This window comes from Aquila chrysaetos, chromosome 10 (assembly GCF_900496995.4).
Source record: "Aquila chrysaetos chrysaetos chromosome 10, bAquChr1.4, whole genome shotgun sequence".
NCBI classification, from domain to species: domain Eukaryota; kingdom Metazoa; phylum Chordata; class Aves; order Accipitriformes; family Accipitridae; genus Aquila; species Aquila chrysaetos.
In genome coordinates this window covers 18,777,066-18,795,448 of record NC_044013.1, presented here as the reverse complement: position 1 = coordinate 18,795,448, position 18,383 = coordinate 18,777,066, and the positions used below count along the sequence as shown (strand labels likewise).

Sequence of the window (18,383 nt, the reverse complement as noted above, 5' to 3'; positions counted from 1 at the left end):
AGAATATTACCAACCAGAATTTTTCAGTTATGTCCTCCTTCCCCTTGCTTCGTCCCTGCCCATGATATTGTTCTGTCATTAATGAAGGGATAAGCATAAATGCATGGAAATACCGCCGGCTGAGCCTGCGTCATTGTACGCTGGTGTTTAGGAACAGGAAGCAGAAGCAGATGTTCTCACCTCTGCCAGCAAACCTGCAGGGAGGCACGACACAAGAACCTTCCCACCTCATGAGGAGAAACAATTCTGGGCTTGTGAAGATGATCAGGTTATTTGAATTTCATGGGCTAGTGACACCATTTTGCAGGAAGCAAGCGTGTGCCATGCCCTCCTTGACCTGGAAGAAGTCCCTGACAGAAAAGCCATTAATTATTACACATGCAGCAGCCACTGCCCTCCCGCCGTGCCACACACAGCCAGGGCCACACGTGCAGGCCACCCACAAACTCCAAACTAAATGAGTCAGGAAGATAAGCAGCAGCAAAATGGCCTTAGTGGGACATGCAGTGACGGCATCAAGAAATTCAGCAACCCAAGAGCCAACACAAGGGAAAGCTAACCAGCACGTTAACCAGTGCAGCTGACTGGAGGTCTAGTTTTGTGGAGGCAAATGCTAACCATAGGGAGGAACAGTCTTTCCTGGGAGGCTGTGCAAGAGGCTTTCCCAAAGCGACAGACCTGTCTGCGATTCCTGAAGGCCGTGTCTCCCACCCATTTGGAAGCGGGCAGCAGCTGCCTGCATTTACAATACACAGACCACTGTCCCCAGGGGCAGGCATTGGGCTGGCCATGTGCTCAGCACACCCGGAGCAGCTTGCGTGTCCAGTACCCACACATGGTAATGTGGACGTTTTAAGAAGTCATTTGTTTCTAGGAACATAGACCGCACACTGGTTGCATTTTGTTCTGGACTAGGGTGAAGTTCTGATTGAGAAAAACACTGCCAGGCACCCAAATAATGTATCACAAATTCAATATACTCAATACAAATGAACAAACACCAGAATTTCTGACCTGTAGCCATAATACCACTTTTGTAATATGATGACACCATACCAAGTTATTTTATTTCCTCCTGATTCAAGAGCCAAATGCTATTTGCTGAAAGCCAGTTCAGTTTGTCTGAACTTAATAAAATATCCTCCTGCAACAAAGCATAAGGATTTTCTTCTGAAAGAAAATAATAAACATTTGACAATTTAAACAAACTGAACCCTGCTGAAACCCTTTGAGGCTCAAATATATTGCTTTTTTTTTCTTCCCCCCAAATCACAGATTTTAATAAATGACAGAAGTAGACCATGTTATACAAGGGATTGTTATTAAGCAGATTGGGAAAAATACTAAATGTCCAGTGTCTGCCTGTTCACTGAAAACAGTTTCGTTGCATTGATTGGTTTCACCTTTACCATTTTCATGCCCATTTAAAGATACCTAAAACAAAATGAGTTCCAATGAGGACACAAGCACTGATAAAGTACATCTGTTCCTGTTCAGTGAATGTGATCCCATGGTATTCCAAACTACACACAAAGCAAGAGTAAGAGATTTTATGTAAGGAGCCGGAGAAAACATCTGACGCAGTGGCGGTCCCACTGCCCATGACTGCTGCCATTCTTTGCTACTTGGGTTTGGATCTCCAGCTGATCTTCGTTTGAAAATTTTCAGCTCTTGAATTTGCTCCCTCCTCTGCTCTCTACCTTCCCCGGAAGGCTGAAGGGAAAGTTTCTGCAAAGATCAAGAACCTATCAATAGTGCCTCCTGTCCTAAGAAATTTGGCATAAAATTAAGATTATTACAGCCTGTTTTTAAAAGAAGCTTTTTATAACCCTTTTCCATGTGAAGACAGAACCACTAACCAAGCACAAGGCAATCACTGTACAAACTGATTTCCACTACTGCAGCAAAGGACACTATAAAAGATTTCTTTTTGCCCACCTCCCTTTATTTATGCACAGTAAATTACACAGTCAAGAAAATAGCAATAAAAAATAATCACAAAGCCTATTGCATAATTAATTTCAGGATTTTTTTTTTTTTTTAAATAATGCATGTGATGACCAGTTTTTGGAGAGCTACCGATCTGGTTACATACAGAAAATTTAATTATTCTTTAAATTATTTAAAGAGCAGTGGTATTCTTCACCAGGTAACACACCTGTAGATTATCTCCTTGGAGACTTGAGTTCTTTCAGCCTAGAGTTCATTACAACCTGGAAACCTTCAGGGCTGATCTCTAATGGTAAGCACAGAGTCACCATCCGTGGGCAAGCAGCGATGATGAAGCAGTGTGCGAGGCTGGACCTCCACCACACCCGACATTACCAAAAACATCGGCTGGTGCCAGAGCTAGAGGGTCAGACTCCTTCTTTGCAACTTTTCTCCTCCTTTTTGCTGCTGATGGAGCTGCAATACTTGTACTACCCCATAGAGTTGGCTGCACTAGCAGAAGGCAGTAAAGTCAGGGCAATACACAGAGCTCTCCTATAAAGACCTGGTGAAGGTAATGTGCCATCACCTCCTTTTAGAGTCCATCACACCAGGTCGCTGGTGGGGGGAGTCTTTGGGTACATTACAACAGTATTTAATATGCCATGAGAATATCTGAGTCTATATTTTGCTGTAAAGCCCCAAAACCCACAGAGGAGTATTGTGCAAAACAAGAAAACCACGCTATTTCACAACAGATGAGTTTTAACCAAGCTACACGTACATGCTGAGCTGTTTTTTAACGACCACCTAGAAACAGTGGCAGAGCAGCCCCTGAGTGAGGTGACACCTGAGTGCAGTTGGGCTGCCCAGGAGGTACTCAGCATCTGGAAAGATTGCACAAACCACTTAGAAAAACTGCCTTTGAGACTTCCTTTTTCAAAAAAAGAATGGCACCTCTACGGACTATGAACATCAATTCTCTCCCCATCAAAGGGAAGAATTATTTATTGTCCAGAACCATGGTCACAGAAATAAATGTTTTCAGATTACTGAGAGGGTTATACGCAAGAAGAAAAGAATTCAATTTGAGGTTTTACTTAAGAGGCAAAACCCATTAAGGCCTGGTCTTTTCCCACTGATGTCTACAGCCCTTTGCCAGTGCTTTCAATGTCAGCAGGAGTGTGCCTTTCTTACTTGTAAGGAAAGACTGACTCTGTGATGATTACAAATGGAAAGACTGAATAATGCGTGCTGCTGAGAAAGTCCCGTGACTGGGGAAAATTCCTCACATCTTCTGCTGCTTTCACCATCATCATCTGGGCTATTTGATCTTGCAGTAGTGCTTGCAGGGCTGGTCGGTGCCGCAGGGGCCAGCTCTGATGCTCCCAGCTCCAGGTCCAGCACTGTAATTGGAAAGAAAAGAGCAGGTTAAGACAAATCCATCAGAATGGACAGCTAAAGGCAGCAAGAGACAAACCCTTGCGGTGATGGAATTATCACAGCTTGGCTATTTCCAGGTTTCAATTTCCTGCAGACGTACAGGAAATATGGGAAAAAAACAACTTAGATGTGTTTCAATTAAAACCACTGTCCTGATCTTCATGCCTTTCAAGATGAAAAAATAAATCTCAGAGTATCTGTATCTGAATCTGGGAATGCATTTTCCTTCTAATTTCACAAGACCTCCATAGCTGCAATTAGCTATTGAGACCATCTGTCTTTTCTTAGTCCTACCTAAGTATTCAGCAGCATTCAATGTCAATGCACATTTAGCACCTCACCATTTTCCCTTTTGGTTCGATGACAGCATCCCCCTAGATTGGGTGGGAACTGGAATAGGCTCTGGAAGGAGTCGTGAATCTCTGTTAAGCTAATTTCCTTCTCTACAGAGTTTTCAAATACTCACTGTTTTAATCATATGATATTTCTCCAGGAGTTCTTTGTAGCAATCTAATGCACTAAAACATATCACCAGACGAAAATTACCAGAAAAATTCACTGATGTGCCAGAGCCAGACCACTAAGTTGCTTTAAGAGCTGACGGGGAGAAAGTGCTTGTGAAAATGTAGATGAGTGAGTGACTTGACTGGCTCTCAGGGGGCAGGGGTAAAACCACCAGCAATGAGGCGCTGGGGGAATAAGAGAGGGTGCTGAAAATTCAACTGCCTCGATGTGTGGGCAAGGATGACTAAAAGGTCTTCTTTCATTTTGATGCTATTTTTCTGGGCAACCACTGATTATATGTTTAGGAACAGAAGAGATATAAAAGAATTAAAAGACTGATTTTTTTTTTCCCAGCAGGAAACAGAAGTCTACCCCACAATAGAAATCTTTCTCTATATTTTCACCATACTGAAAAAGTGACTCCTCTCTTTTCGTTGACAATATTCTATTTGTCAAGCAAAAGTCAAGTCATTAGCTAATAGCTTCTTGAAACATAAGGTCTTTGCTTTCAGTTAATGGAAAGAGGCCGTCACAAGAGAACTCAACTCTACCCTCCTGGTCTAATCCACCTCAGAAACTGCTGAAAGATGGTAATCGAGATGAGTAGGAATTAAGTATGGCTGTCTGGGGCCAGACTTGGTCCCTATGGTTTTGCAGGATAGAAGATAGTGCATTCTTGCAAATTTATTTGTAACATTTTGCCTGCGTCCCACAAACTTATTTTTGCTCATTTACCCTCACCCACCAGTAGCCTAGTCATCCATCAGCCACAAAATTTACCACCAAGACTTATGTGAAGGTTTGCTGCAGAAAGCTAAAGGAAAGAGAAAAAAAAGATAACATGGAAAAGGGGTAAAAAGATATTTTTTCCATTGTTGCAGATATCCCATGCTAGTGCTTCCTACCAAGAGCCACTTTCAGGCTTATCAAAATGGGATAGAGATGGTTTCATCAGTGTGCTACTGCTCCCTCAGCCACACTCTGACCTTGGGCAGGTAATTTATCTGGTCTGTGCATCAGTTTTCCCCTCTACAGAAAGGAGGAATTGAATTTTGCCTTATAGGGGCATGCTGTGAAGCTGCAGAGTTTTAAGGCTGACAGGAGCAGACCTAATAAAGGGAGAAGATACAAGTCCCTGAGGCAAATGCAGCTCTTGGGTGCATTTCCCAGGACTTTGCCCTTACAGTGCATTTTACAAACAAGACCAGAAGGATTTAATAAAAGAAAGTGAGAAAGAGAGAAAGAGAGAAAGGAAGGAAGAAAGAAAGAAAAGGAAAAGAAAAGAAGGAAGGTAAGTCTTGGTAAAAATTAAACATGAGATTAGCTATCATCTCGCAAAGTCATAAAATTAAATTTAAAAATTCTAAATTATGAGAGCTTTCAGATCAAAATGCTACACAGTAGCTCAAACGGAACAGAAATAAAAAAGCATTTATAGCCAAGTGCCCTCCTGCCAACTACTTCTTTGCAAGCTGGGCTCAGCTTCCAGTTAACGGAACACGATGATTTTCTAAGTTGCAAAAAACTCTGCTCAGGAATCTCCAAGCACCTGAGAAGGTCCCTGTGGTACCACCCCCATGCCACAACCATGCTGCCATCCCAGCAGAGCAGCAGTCCCTGCCCCATGCAGGGCATTCCCAGACCACTCGCATCCTGCAGGAATAATGACTGTCAGCACATAAATAACCAACTACATCCCACTCGCCAGGCTGGTCTGCTGTCCTGGTTTCAGCTGGGATAGAGTTAACTGTCTTCCTAGCAGCTGGTACAGTGCTATGTTTTGAGTTCAGTATGCGAAGAATGTTGATAACACTGATGTTTTCAGTTGTTGCTAAGTAGTGTTTAGACTAATGTCAAGGATTTTTCAGCTTCTCATGCCCAGCCAGTGAGAAAGCTGGAGGGGCACAAGAAGTTGGCACAGGACACAGCCAGGGCACCTGACCCAAAGTGGCCAACAGGGTATTCCATACCATGGGACGTCCCATCCAGTATAGGAACTGGGGAGTGGGGGCGGGGAATCGCCGCTCGGGGACTAACTGGGTGTCGGTCGGCGGGTGGTGAGCAATTGCACTGCGCATCATTTGTACATTCCAATCCTTTTATTATTGCTGTTGTCATTTTATTAGTGTTATCATTATCATTATTAGTTTCTTCTTTTCTGTTCTGTTAAACCGTTCTTATCTCAACCTGTGGGTTTTGCTTCTTTTTCCGATTTTCTCCCCCATCCCACTGGTGAGCGGCTGCGTGGTGCTTAGTTGCTGGCTGGGGTTAAACCACGACATCTGCTCATTGATGGACAAGGGCAAATCAATGCAATCCCAATAGGAAAGGAGAGGGACAAGAAATATGAACTGGGTTCAACCCAGAGAGACCTTCCTCACTGGCAGATGCTGACGTGGGCTTGTACCTCCATCAGGAGCATGTGCATACATCCACAGCCCCACTCTCCAGCCACGGAAACAAAACGTCTCTGGGATGTCTGTCAAATCTCTACCCTCCTCACTGGTTTTCTGGAGGATTTTCTTGGTGGGTTTTTGGGGGGTTGGCTTTTTTTTCATTTTTTAATGATAAAAGTCTAAAATGGCTAAATATCTTCTTTATTTTTTTCCCTGAACAGGAAGACTAATTCTCAAAATCTGCAGTTTAAAAGGCATGAGAACTTCGAGATGGGTCCTGCAGGAGTGAGGCACGTTGCCTGACAAGAGGAAAGGGCAGCAAAGGGCGGCAGTATGCCACTGAATCGCATGCGGCTAGGATACAAAGCAGCTAGTGAGACTATACAGCTTTCTTGCTGTAGTTAATACAGCAAAGGCTCCCTGAAGGGCCCACTGATAATGGCCGTTTTGATGTGCAGAATCATAAATCCATGCTGTTTTCTGTTCTTCTTGCCATCCCACTCCTCTTGGCTCTCCGGGTGACCAAGTGGTCCCTCTGAAACGCCTTGCCCCAGAACATTCATTTATGGCAATTTCTCGAGGAGCATTTCTTGCCAGATATTATTTCTGTTAATTAGGCCTTTTGGCTGCTTGATATGCCGGAAAATTCACATTTTTCTACTCTTTTTCTCCTGCTTTTGAGTTGTTGTATTTATTCAAGATGAAAGCCAGATGTTATATTAATAAGAGAACTGCCTTTCCTGAAGGGAAACATTCATCAGTGCAGAAGGAGACATTGTAGCTTTGCTGTGAATTACTTAAATTCCTCCTTTTTTTCTTCTGAACAGGAAATCCAAGAAGATGTATTTGAAAGCAATGGTATTGTAACTGCAGAATAAAAGCCATTTACCCTAATCCCTTTAGAAGCTGGTAATAGGGATTTAAATGTACTGAAGATTAAAAATGTTTAAATTTGAAGGAGAGACAAACATAAACCCAAAATATTTGGAAAAAAAAGAATGTTTGGATATTTTACATAGCAAATACTTTTCAAATACAACACAGATGATTATTATCAAAGCAGCTGGATTTTTTTTTATGCCCAGTGGCTATTGATTTTCCTACAGAGCCTCTTCTCCCAAAGCCAGGGCCTTGGCACAAATGAACCTAAATGATGTTTTACTTTATACTGAAATAAAAACATTCTACAAAACAGCTCCTCTGGTATTGTGCTGGATGGGTATACTGTGATTATTTTGATAGAGAGGGTGGGATGGGCCGACTTGGGAACAAGTAATTCATGCAAAGATAAACTTCCCCATGGTATGGCACAGGCAGGTGCTTGGTGGCTCAGTGGGGTGTTTATGACACCTGGGTTTGGCACTTGTGGAGCTCTGCTGGGTGCGACGCTTGGTCCAGCACTGGAGGTGCAATGTGCTCAGTGGGTGCCTATTTTTCCTCTGCTCCTCTTACTTCTTTTCCTGGTGGCAGAAATAACACCTATAGGAGGAACAACGCAAAAGAAAAATGCAGTGTTTCCTCAATATGAAAATTCAATAGCAAATAAAAAACACTTTTCATGGAAAAAAAGTCTTTGCAACTGACTGGCAGCCACAGTATTTCCCTGTGAGTGGAGGCAAAAGCAGCCTCATGCATCGCCCCACCTCTTGCCCCTGCTGTCATGGGTGCACTGCTCACACTTATTCGTGTCTGGATCCTTTCTAGTGCCAACCATGGCTTAGAAATTTAATTTTGGGAGTATAACTTTTTAAGCAAAGCCCAAGCTTCTCACACATCCAAATTAACCCTTTGAAAATATCCCTCCCATGTATAAATTACAATATTTAATATTTAAAGAAATAATGTATAAATCAGAGATTTCCAATATCATATGTTCATAAAAGCAACCATAATCCTGATACCTCACTCACCAGGTTTTAGAAAACTTGTTAAAGATGTAATGGAATTATCTGTTTGTATAGAATTTTATATCCTTATTATTAAATATTTCCATTATGCCATTGCTGGAATATTTTTAGAATTAATATAATCTGTTGTAATATAAAGAAGAATACTAGCATAGCTATTTTACAAAATATGTTCCAGCTGAACGAGCTAATTAGCTTTTAATAATGAGACCCAGCCAATGGATTTACAAAGCAAGCTACTGGAGCTTAATGATTTCAAAAGCTATCACATTTACAAGTTAATGTAGCGTAAATTATTCATAAGCATCTTATAAATAAGTGTAATAAGTTATTTCCAGAGCTAGCGTTGCCTTAAAATGAGGTTCTTCTGAAAAGTGCCTTTAGAAACAGAGCTTTCTGTGATCCCATGTTTACTGTGGTTTTCACTATTTTTCACATGAAATTGTAGAAGTTTGGAAGTAGGTCATTTACCAGCCCAGATTTCCTTCAGTCCACATCTCTGCTAAGCCCTGACAATCCCCATGCTTTAGGAATGAGCAGAGGCATCAGAGGCACTCAGTGTAATGCTCAACATTTCTGATTCCCTCTCTTAATAGCATATAGTTAGGGCTACCAAAACTGGAGAAGCCCCCTCTCTACCAGCAGCAATATTATCTTTGGCTTAGCAGCAGTTAGTGGCATGCAGAATTGAAACAAGAGCCATCTACAACAGTGCGTTGCTATCTCACACTGTGAAAAGCCCTTGCCCTTCCACCTCCCCACACCTTCATCAACACAGAAACCAATTCCAGGGACACTTCCCCATGTCAAACCCAGGAGAGCCGCACAGAGGCATCAGCAATGCCCTTTGTCACCCGGCCTTTCTTTCATGGGCAGGTTCTGGCTCATCCAGCAAATTGAACTACTCTCACCTGGGTGCAAAGCACCTGGTAAAAAGTCAGCAAATTTTATGAACTGAACAAAATCTTCCCGACCCAGGCTTTGTCAGTCTCTCTCTGGGAGAACGGCAGAGTTTTAGTAGCAAAGGGTGAATCGAGCTCATAACACGTAAAAAAATTGGGGTAGGAGCTGGTTCAGGAGAAATTCTCCAGAGAATTTTGAACCTAAAGGAAAAGCACCAATTTAGAGGGAAGGGTCTCCTAAGGGCAGGAGGAGGCAAAGGTTGGCTTGGTTATAAGGTATTTGTATTTCTAGATAGCCTTGCCACCATTGCCATGCTTGGCCTGGCTCAAGGGATTCCAGTTGTCAACAGAAATAGGACTTCAGCTGCAGATGTTCAGGTTAGTGTTTCAGTTTGTGTCATCCATGGATGCTTTTCTTCAGTGCTCAGAATAGTTAAACTGGTTCATCAAGAAATTTTTTTAATTTGTGAGAATATTTGAAAGGCAAATCTGCTAGTATAGAATCACCTCTGCCAAACATTACTTTCTGTGCAGAAAGAAGTGTTCTAGCAGAGATTTTTTTATTTTATTTTTTATACAGTACATAAATCTACAAGTTCTAATTCTAACTTAAGATGAACAAATAAACACACTGCAAGATTAAGGCAGGAATGTTTTCCCTGTTTAATTGCCTGAGTTACATCTTGGCAAAATTCCTGATTTGTTTGTTTTGTTATGGAAGGTATTCTAGACATTTTCTCCATTTTGTTATTTTGCTTGCCAATATGGGATCTTAGATGACTAAGAAACATTAATTCCTGTAGAACTGCAGACTTTCAGAAGAAGAAAACCCCCCTTTCCATTCAGCTGTCATTATTTAGGGTTGTTTTGATTTTGCTAGGTTTGCTGGGGTTTGAAGTCACAGCAAGATCTCTTCAGGCCTCAGAAGGAATTATGTGGTCCTCCTCACATTTCTGATTTGAATAATTAGATACAAATGGCATTTTTAAAGAATAGAGGAAACAGCTAATTTCACAATTGCTCACTGAGACCCAGAGAATATTGTATTTTCTCTCGAAAAAGTAACTTGGCAAGATTTATTTATATTATCAGGAAATAGGATGGGGGGAAGATACTTGATAAACCATGTTCCTCTTATCCGCTTGTTACATGGAGAAGCTGTTCAGTGTAAATTTGAATGAGCAGAGGCTCATTAGATGCATTAATCTCAATCTTAAAAATTACAACTGCTTCATTATCCAAGTTCATTTGCACAACAGGAGGAGCCAAGCTTGAATCAGAGTATTTCTAGCAAAACATGTGCCCCTTAAAGCAGAGATTTTCTCCTTGGGGGTCAGCTCAAGAACATGGAGTCACTCCTCAAGAAACGCTAATTATTACCACCAGGGTCTCCAGCTTCCCATATCCATTCAAGCTGCATTTTAGCCCTGCTTTCTCAGCCACAAGTAGATAGCAATCATAGCAATCTGTGACAGAAAGGCAGATATGTAGACATAAATATCCACACGTGCATGATCTGTATGAGCATAGACACATCACACACACACACACACACAATATTATAAAAGTCAAAAACCTCTCCCCATAGGGAAAGGAAATAAGAGCAAACATCATCCCACTATTAATTAGGAAATTAACCCTACATTTTTAAAAGGGGACAAAATGGCACATGAATCCTTATACTTGGGCATCTTCCCTATGGTCACCTCGAAGTTTCTCATCCATGAAGTTAAAGTCCAGTTTTGTGGCAGTAGCAAGCAAAGCAGATGGGTCAGCTAGTCTGCAGGAGACTAAGACGGATGCCAGCAGTTAAAATACTTCTCTGTATTTGTTTTAGAGGTATGAAAAGCTACTCAATGCATACTCCTCCCAAAAACCATTATGGATATTTAGTTCATGAACATTGTATCTCCTACCAGCTGGACTTTGAGAGGGCACTCCCATGAAGCTCTGCTTCAAAAAACAAATTGGTGTGATCCACTTACAGGTTTCATAGAAATGATATCTTCACAAGCAATACCAAGATCCTTGAGGAAGAGACAAGGAGCACTGTCAGTATTTGGGTATACCTATCAAAGTAGTTTCCATAAACATCCTAAAGGCAGATGAAAAAAAAAAGAAAAAAGTTTTTGTCAATCAATTTAAAATACTTAACTTTCAAGATGTTGGGAAAAAAAAAAAAACAACATTCTTGCAGACTTTTTTGAGCTCTGTTTTTTCCCCTCCTTTAATTAGTAATTTATTAAACATTTTAAAACCATTAACATTTGCCAAGCAGTTCCATCAAGCTCCATCCATCAATGAGTCCATGAGTTTTCAGTCAAGTGAAGAACGAATGAGCAATGTCAACGAGGCATTCAGCTAACAGGAACCAGGTGGTGCTTGACACAATATTTTCAAGTTGTGCGTCATTGTGTTGCATTCTTGAGCCTGGTGTGACTTCCTGGGAGCAGTGCCAAGGTCAGGCAAATCATTATTTACAATTAATGACATTTTGAAGATTGTACACTCTTAAATTTCTCTTGTCCTTGTTTCCTTTGAACTCGTCTTTGTCTTCTTTTGGTTTTGACTGTAAGCTCTTTGGAACAAGGATAATTATTTTCAGTGTTTGGAAAAGGCCAGAGTCTCTGCAGCTCAGCCTGCACTCACCAGGAGACAAATGATGGCTTCACAGACATGTGAAATGGTGCTTCCTTCTTCCCAAGGAGCGGTTTGTTGTTCTCAAGCTGTCACCCACCATAAGATCCTTCATTCACTCCTACAGCACAACTCAGCTCCTAACTGCCTTTCTGCTCTTCCTCAACTGTTGCATTTCTGTCCAGATTAAACTCTCAGCCGCTCTGGAAGTTCCTGGTGCCCTATCCTCACTACAGGCACAACCCTGCCAAGCAGAGCCCAAGTCCACCTTCCACCCCCTTTCCAAACCTCCCTTACCTGCCTCAGTCTCCACTGCAACCAGCACGGTCCCCTCTGGCAGACAGACCTAGGACCTGAGCACAGCATCCATCTTCCCCCTCCAGGATCAGGGCATGGCTTCATTTTGCAGATTCCTGCTGCATAATATCTGTAAGATGCAATTTTCTTACATATTCAGCCATAAAAAAACTTCACCAGCAATACATCTCCCATCTGATACAATCTTGCCTCACAAACTCAATCTTGCTGCTCATCCGCTTTCAGAAACCTTTCGTGGACTGCTGCATGGCATGTAGCACCCAGCGGCAGACCCAGCCATCCCCCACTGCCTCGTCACTCACCAATTCCCAGCTCCAGGCAGACACATTGCAGCTTCGCAGACAGAAACCTCTCTGATTTTTCCCATTCAGCTCCTTCGGGTTGATTTAACATCTTATAATAGTATTTTTAAATGGCCTTTTGGGCTGAAAGGCTTCCTGGGTGTCTGCACCATTACCCATTCACTGTATGTACTCTAAACATCCCAAACCATGAACAGACAAATTAGACTATTATTTCCTGCGACCAGGGAAATGAGCTTTACTATTAAAAAAAAAAGATGATGGTCTCTTGCTCGAACACAATTTAAGGAACATGCAGAACAAGGAAACACACCAAGTGGACATGCTTGGGTATAATTTCCTTAATGCATCTGTTCAAAGATGGGCTGTTGATACATGTTTTCCTTATAACAAGCACTACTTGAAAAACATTTTTCTCCTTGTCCTTCTTCCTAAAAATCTTCAGCAGTTTGCCATTTTGTAATTATTTTGTTATGTCCTGCATTTGTAGTACATTAAATCTCCCATTAGTTGCTTATCCACCAGGAATTGGAGATGATTATCATTCTGTTTCTTTGAATTTATACTTTGATATGATAATTTACTGTCTAGATACTATCAATAAGAGTAGGAGGAGGCAGCCTGAACACCCTGGCTGTAATTTGATAAAGGATTTGTGGCTCTCCTTGTCAGTTCTTCAACCATCAAACTGCCCTTGCAGGGGCTTCACCTAACCCCCCCCATGAATTACGTTGTGGCACAGGGGGAGAAGTGATTATTCCAAAAGATTACTTCTAAGTCAGAGTGTTTAAACAGTGTCTACAACCTGTATGGGAAGGGATGGTAGTAAAGGACTTGTTTACAGCCCTGAATGCCCACTTGCTTTGGAATTTATTAAGTAGTTAAATGGCACAAGCGGTAGTCAGAGCTTGTATTTTATGTCCTGTTGTAATTCAGTTGCAACTCCACTAAAAAGGTTGTCAGCAACCTTTACTAGCTCATAGTGTGTATCTGAGGGAACAAAAGGGAGCTTGTTTTTCACTACAATTTATTCATTTATTTATTTAATAAAAGGCTAATGACAGACAGGTCTCCCTGCTAGCAACACGTATCAGAACTATAAGCGAGCAGAGGGGTAGCACCAGAGTTTTCTGCTTGCCCAGTCTTTACAAAGATAGCCGGGTTTACTTTTGCAGACAACACGAGCAAAACTCAGCCATTCATCTTAACAAATGTTCACCCCACGGTGAAGGTCCCTGCCCTGACCCTGTATCTCATTTTGGTTTAGGAAGAAACAAAGCGCGTGCCCCCCCCCACCTCCCAGCACATCCCTGCAAGCCCCTGGCTTTGGGCTCAACCTCACGTTGGATCTGCACTGCTGCCAGAGGGAAGTCAGGCCCGAGCTAGCACTACGGTTACAGGGGGAGCTTTCTGGATTCAATGCAAGCCTAGGCTGAAATAAAGTCCCTTGTCAGCTGCATGTACAGAATGTCACTCTCACCAAAGCCAAATTCCCATAGTTTTGTAGTCCCCAAAACAGGCTGCCAGACTGCACCTGAGGCAACATTTTTATGACCCTTTGCCAACATTGGCTAAATAAATTCAGAAGCAAGATGATGACAAATATGATAATTGGAAGTAATCATAAAATTCTGCCTGTTTGTATTTTTCAAGACAATCCCTGTTTGTAAAAGTTCCCAGTTCCTGGACTCCTCAGCTCAGCAGCTGCTTGCTTGGTTGCATAGCAACTTTCTCTTCTGCCTCTGCTTGCCAGAATCAAAAGGCCACGTGTTGCATAAAATAATTAAAGTATTTCTTGGTTCAGAAGGACTGAAGTTCAAGCAGGCTGGCTGGTACATTGTTCCCTGTGCTGGTCTCTGACTCCAAACTCCCACCTTGACAACAAGTGATATTCATAGCACTGAAATCACAGACCTATAATTTTCTTTTTTCTTTTTTTTTTTTTAAGGGCACAGTATGGTCCTTCCTGTGACCGGGCATCTCCTGCCCTGAAACTAAAGATGAAAGAGGCACCTGTACAAGAAGACAATGATCCAGCATACAGTGGGAGCATCCCGTTAGAAAACCTGGGTTTAGTAGCATCTTGATTAGAAGACCAAAAGCTCTCTTGGTCTTCCCCAGTAAGACACATGATGGCTCTTTAATACTCCATAAAGATGCAAGACCTGACTGCGACAACAACCTCCTCTCTGGATGCCAGTCACGACGGTGAAGGCAGTCAACTCTGAAGCCCATGAAGTACACAGACAAGCCCGGGCTCCGAGCCCTGGCATGGCCAGACTGCAGCGTGCCATAGCCAGATGACAGCCTATCAAAATGTGACTGACACAGCTTCTGTCGATTTGGTTGGCTTTAGGACAAGACCAGTCGTATTTCAGCACGTGGCTGAAGCACGGTGAGCTCCCAGGGTACCTCACTGGGTCCTTGCAGGACTGTGCTCTGGGAGGTTGGCGGGCAACGACCATTTTGATGGCCTTTCATGTATTTCTGCCTATCTGCGCATTTCCTGTCGGGGCTGTACCCCAACAGCAGACACGGCATTTCTGGAACAGAGACGCCCAAGCTGTGCCCCTAGTCACTGCTCTGTTTTATGCTTTGTCCGTAAAATTGGTAGGGCTAGACAATTACCCCACATTCTTCCCAGCTGTCACAAGCATAGCCATCTTTAGGAGCAGTCCAACTTTTAATGGAAAAAAAAAATCACCCTAAAAAGATACTTTTTTACGGGATCTTTAGGGCAAAAACCTGCACAAGCATAAAATGACAAATGACTGCCTTTGATGGAAATACGCAGACGCATCCATACAAGGTCCCAGCCCTGCTCTCCTGTATTCCTACTGTTCCTGGGAAATGGATCCATGGATTTAACACAGTCATGGTGTCATTTAATTAGCCTTACAATTAAAACTTCCCCACATATTTTTTGCATCTCATAATTTGCAGAGCACGATGTCAGCAGAAAAGAAATCACAGTGAACAGTAACTCCATCCCCGTGGAGCAAGTCTGAGTTGCCTGGGCAATCCAGTCTGGTCCTTGCTGTCCTTTTAGGCCAGGCTATCCATCACCAGCGCCAGTGTTTGCTGCCAAGTGGCTAAGAAAAGCTCTGTCCTAGCAAGCAACCATAAGAGCTCAAATCAGCCACGGTCAATCCTCACCACTTCGTGTGAGGTCAGCTGGCAAATACGGCTTCCTGTGCTGTGGACATGAGCAACACACAAAACCTCGGCAGTTTAGGGAAACCTTCACAGCGGATCAGCCAAAGTGCCTGGCACGCAGCTTCTGAGCATCCCGCCGCTCCCTACCAGCTGAGCCAGAATTGCCTCCTTTCTTCCCCTTTCCAAAACCCTGCACGCTCCCAGTTCTTCTTTCCGAATCCAAACTGGTTGCTCAGACGTAACATACTGGAGGACAATCAGCCCTATCTTACATCTACCCATATCCCCTGGTGCAGGTCCTGCACCAGCTTCAGAGGAGTCACACTTAATCTACATCACCTTGAATGAAAGGAGAAAATCTGGCTATTTTCATCATCCATCCCTTTCCCTAGCACATAAAAAGCTTCTTACCTTGCTGGAAATATGTTGAAATCCCAGATTTAAAGCACCTAGGAGCTTCCAAAGATGAGTCCAGCGCTGGATTTGATCTGAAATGTGCAATGAAGAAAAGAAGGGCAAAAGCTCAGATCTTTCTTCTTAGTCTCTCTACATCACCAAAAGACACGTTTTTGAAGGCTTTGTTTGCATTAGTTTCATCCTAATTTTCTTGCTTTTTTTCCACACAAAGGAGGTGTAAAAACCTTATAAAAACACAATCCTCAAGAACTGCTGCTTACAAACAGCCTCCTCGCTATTTTCCTTTATTGATGAGGGAACAGAAAATGCACAGAGACCACTAGAAAATTGAATTGTCAATTGTAATTATGTCTACTCACTTTGAAAGAACATGTAAAGAACTCTGTTAGATTTTTACTGCAGACAGAGTAAAAAATTAAAATCATTAATCTATTATCTCACATCAAATTACAAGAAAATTTGACCAGACCATTTTATCATAATGAATTCAGATACATGTTGCTTAGAAATCTGCTGCACCAGGATTTTTATACATACATAGATATGTAGGGAAAAGGAGATCAGCATTATTCACAGGCACAGGTTCCGCGGACAGGAGCAGGTGCCTGGTTAGTGGCCAAACGCCCTCTGACAAGCCCTGCCCTTACTGCTAATACACAACGAATTCATCTCCTTCATAAACGCCTTGAACTCATAGCGCAAAGTGCCTGCTAGGAAGAGAAAAGGAGGTAACGGAAAGACCAAACTTTACCAACAGAGTCCTGATTTTGCGTGCCTGCAGTTTGCATGACCACCCACAGATGCCCCAGGTTTCCTTTCCCTGCATCTCAGTTCAGTTCACTCAGGGTTGAAGGGTCCTCAGTACTTCTTGAAAAAAGACCAGTTGCAGTAGAGCAGCATCAATCTGTTAGCCAAAAGTAGTTGGTGCCTCTGAGGTGTATGCATAGATCTTTTTTTTCTCTCATCAGAAAAGAAGGAAAAAAAAAAAAAGAAAAAAAGAAAAGAGTAAACATATGCATGTTGTGTACTTGGTCAATAAAGCTGCATTAAAATAGGTAACATTAAGAGTATGAATATTTACTGCCCAGCTAAGGAGCAGGGAGAATTGTATGTCATCCCACACCTTCCTGAACATCTCTTCTACCCTCATTTTACTCCAAAACGGAGTGCCCCGGTTGGAAAGCAAAGCCCCAAGAAGCAGCACCCAGAGCTAGCCCTAGGCCTTCTGAGAAGGATGTACCAGCTGAAGCTGGGAAACAGGGCCAAGACCTGCCAAACGTGGAAGGGAAAAAAGGGCTTTTCACCTAAATCCAAAAAAAGGGGTTCAAGCAGTTTCATGGTGGATTGGGTTTTTCTGCTCAGCAAGGACAGGCATCTCAGCCCTCTGGCACACAGTGATGTGAATCTCCAAAGCAGCAAAGTGAGCTGTGCCTTCCCACTGCACCGTCACAGGCACAGGCACCTGCCTGCCCCTGCGTCCGACCCCCTCCCCGGGGTCTCTCAGGCTCATGTTTTGAAGGGAATTACATTTTTTGGCATTTTGCTCATTTTGCATTCTTTCTTTTCCATTCTGCATTACTATAAGCAATCACCAGCTGCTTTCAGGTTTTGTTTTGCAGTTTAGCACATAATTTAAGGCTTTATACGTTGATGTTTAACTACGCCCAGGTCACCTCCTTTCAGCTGGGGAGAGGGAGGACTTCAGCCCCTACTCCTCTCTGCATTAGAGAAGGGAAAAGTCGCGTGATGTGGGGTTGATTGCCTCTTCCCTTAGAAATACCCAGGGATGGGTGGAAACTTGAAAGGCCAATTGCTCTCTTTGCCTTTTCTGCTACAATTTCCCCTTACACACCACAACAAATTCCAAGGAAAAAGGTACTCTCAAGCTCCCTAATCCCATAAACATGTCTTCAACCCTGTAAAGATTAAATTTGAAGAGGGAAAAGGCACAGACAGGTCACCTAACCACCTTACAGCAGGGGCAAACCTCCACCAGGAAAAGCCCAGCTGTGTGTGGACCTAGAACAACCAGCATCCAAGAGCAGTAATTTGGGATACTAATTGATCTGCAGGTACCTTCTCAACTCCTCTAACATATCCTTCTAAATAATGTCTGGAGACCAAGGCATATATTTGCGCAGGGCATCACTAATATGCAATTTATATGTATGTGTGTGAAGCTAAATACATGTGCTAATTAGCAAGTATTGATTTTAGAGGGAATTAGGTATCTAAAGATTTTTTAAAGTCTGGCTTCAGCTGCAGGGTGTAGCAATAGTCTGCTCCGAATAGTTAGCAATGTATAAAAAGGCTGGCTCCCAATCACCATGAGGACACAGAGAAGATTAAAGATTATCCCAGAAACAGTTTGTTTCATTAAAATCCAATATGCTCCAAATGATTCTTTCCACCCACATTTCTTCCCAACTGTCTGACACCTGTAGACCGACCGTAAGTGCACACACGGAGTTG

General features: G+C 42.6%; 1 long non-coding RNA gene across 2 annotated transcripts; it reads right to left on the bottom strand.

Annotated features, from left to right (window-relative positions):
- Positions 1-2,008: 2,008 nt before the first annotated feature.
- On the bottom strand, positions 2,009-16,876 carry LOC115347806. Of its 2 annotated transcripts, XR_003925617.2 has the most exons (5): positions 16,663-16,876; positions 15,906-15,982; positions 12,016-12,145; positions 7,623-7,751; positions 2,009-3,335 (listed from the first exon to the last, which is right to left on the bottom strand). It is a non-coding gene; the product is annotated as an uncharacterized LOC115347806 (long non-coding RNA). The 2 variants fall into 2 exon arrangements; XR_003925618.2 differs by lacking the exon at positions 7,623-7,751.
- Positions 16,877-18,383: the final 1,507 nt, after the last annotated feature.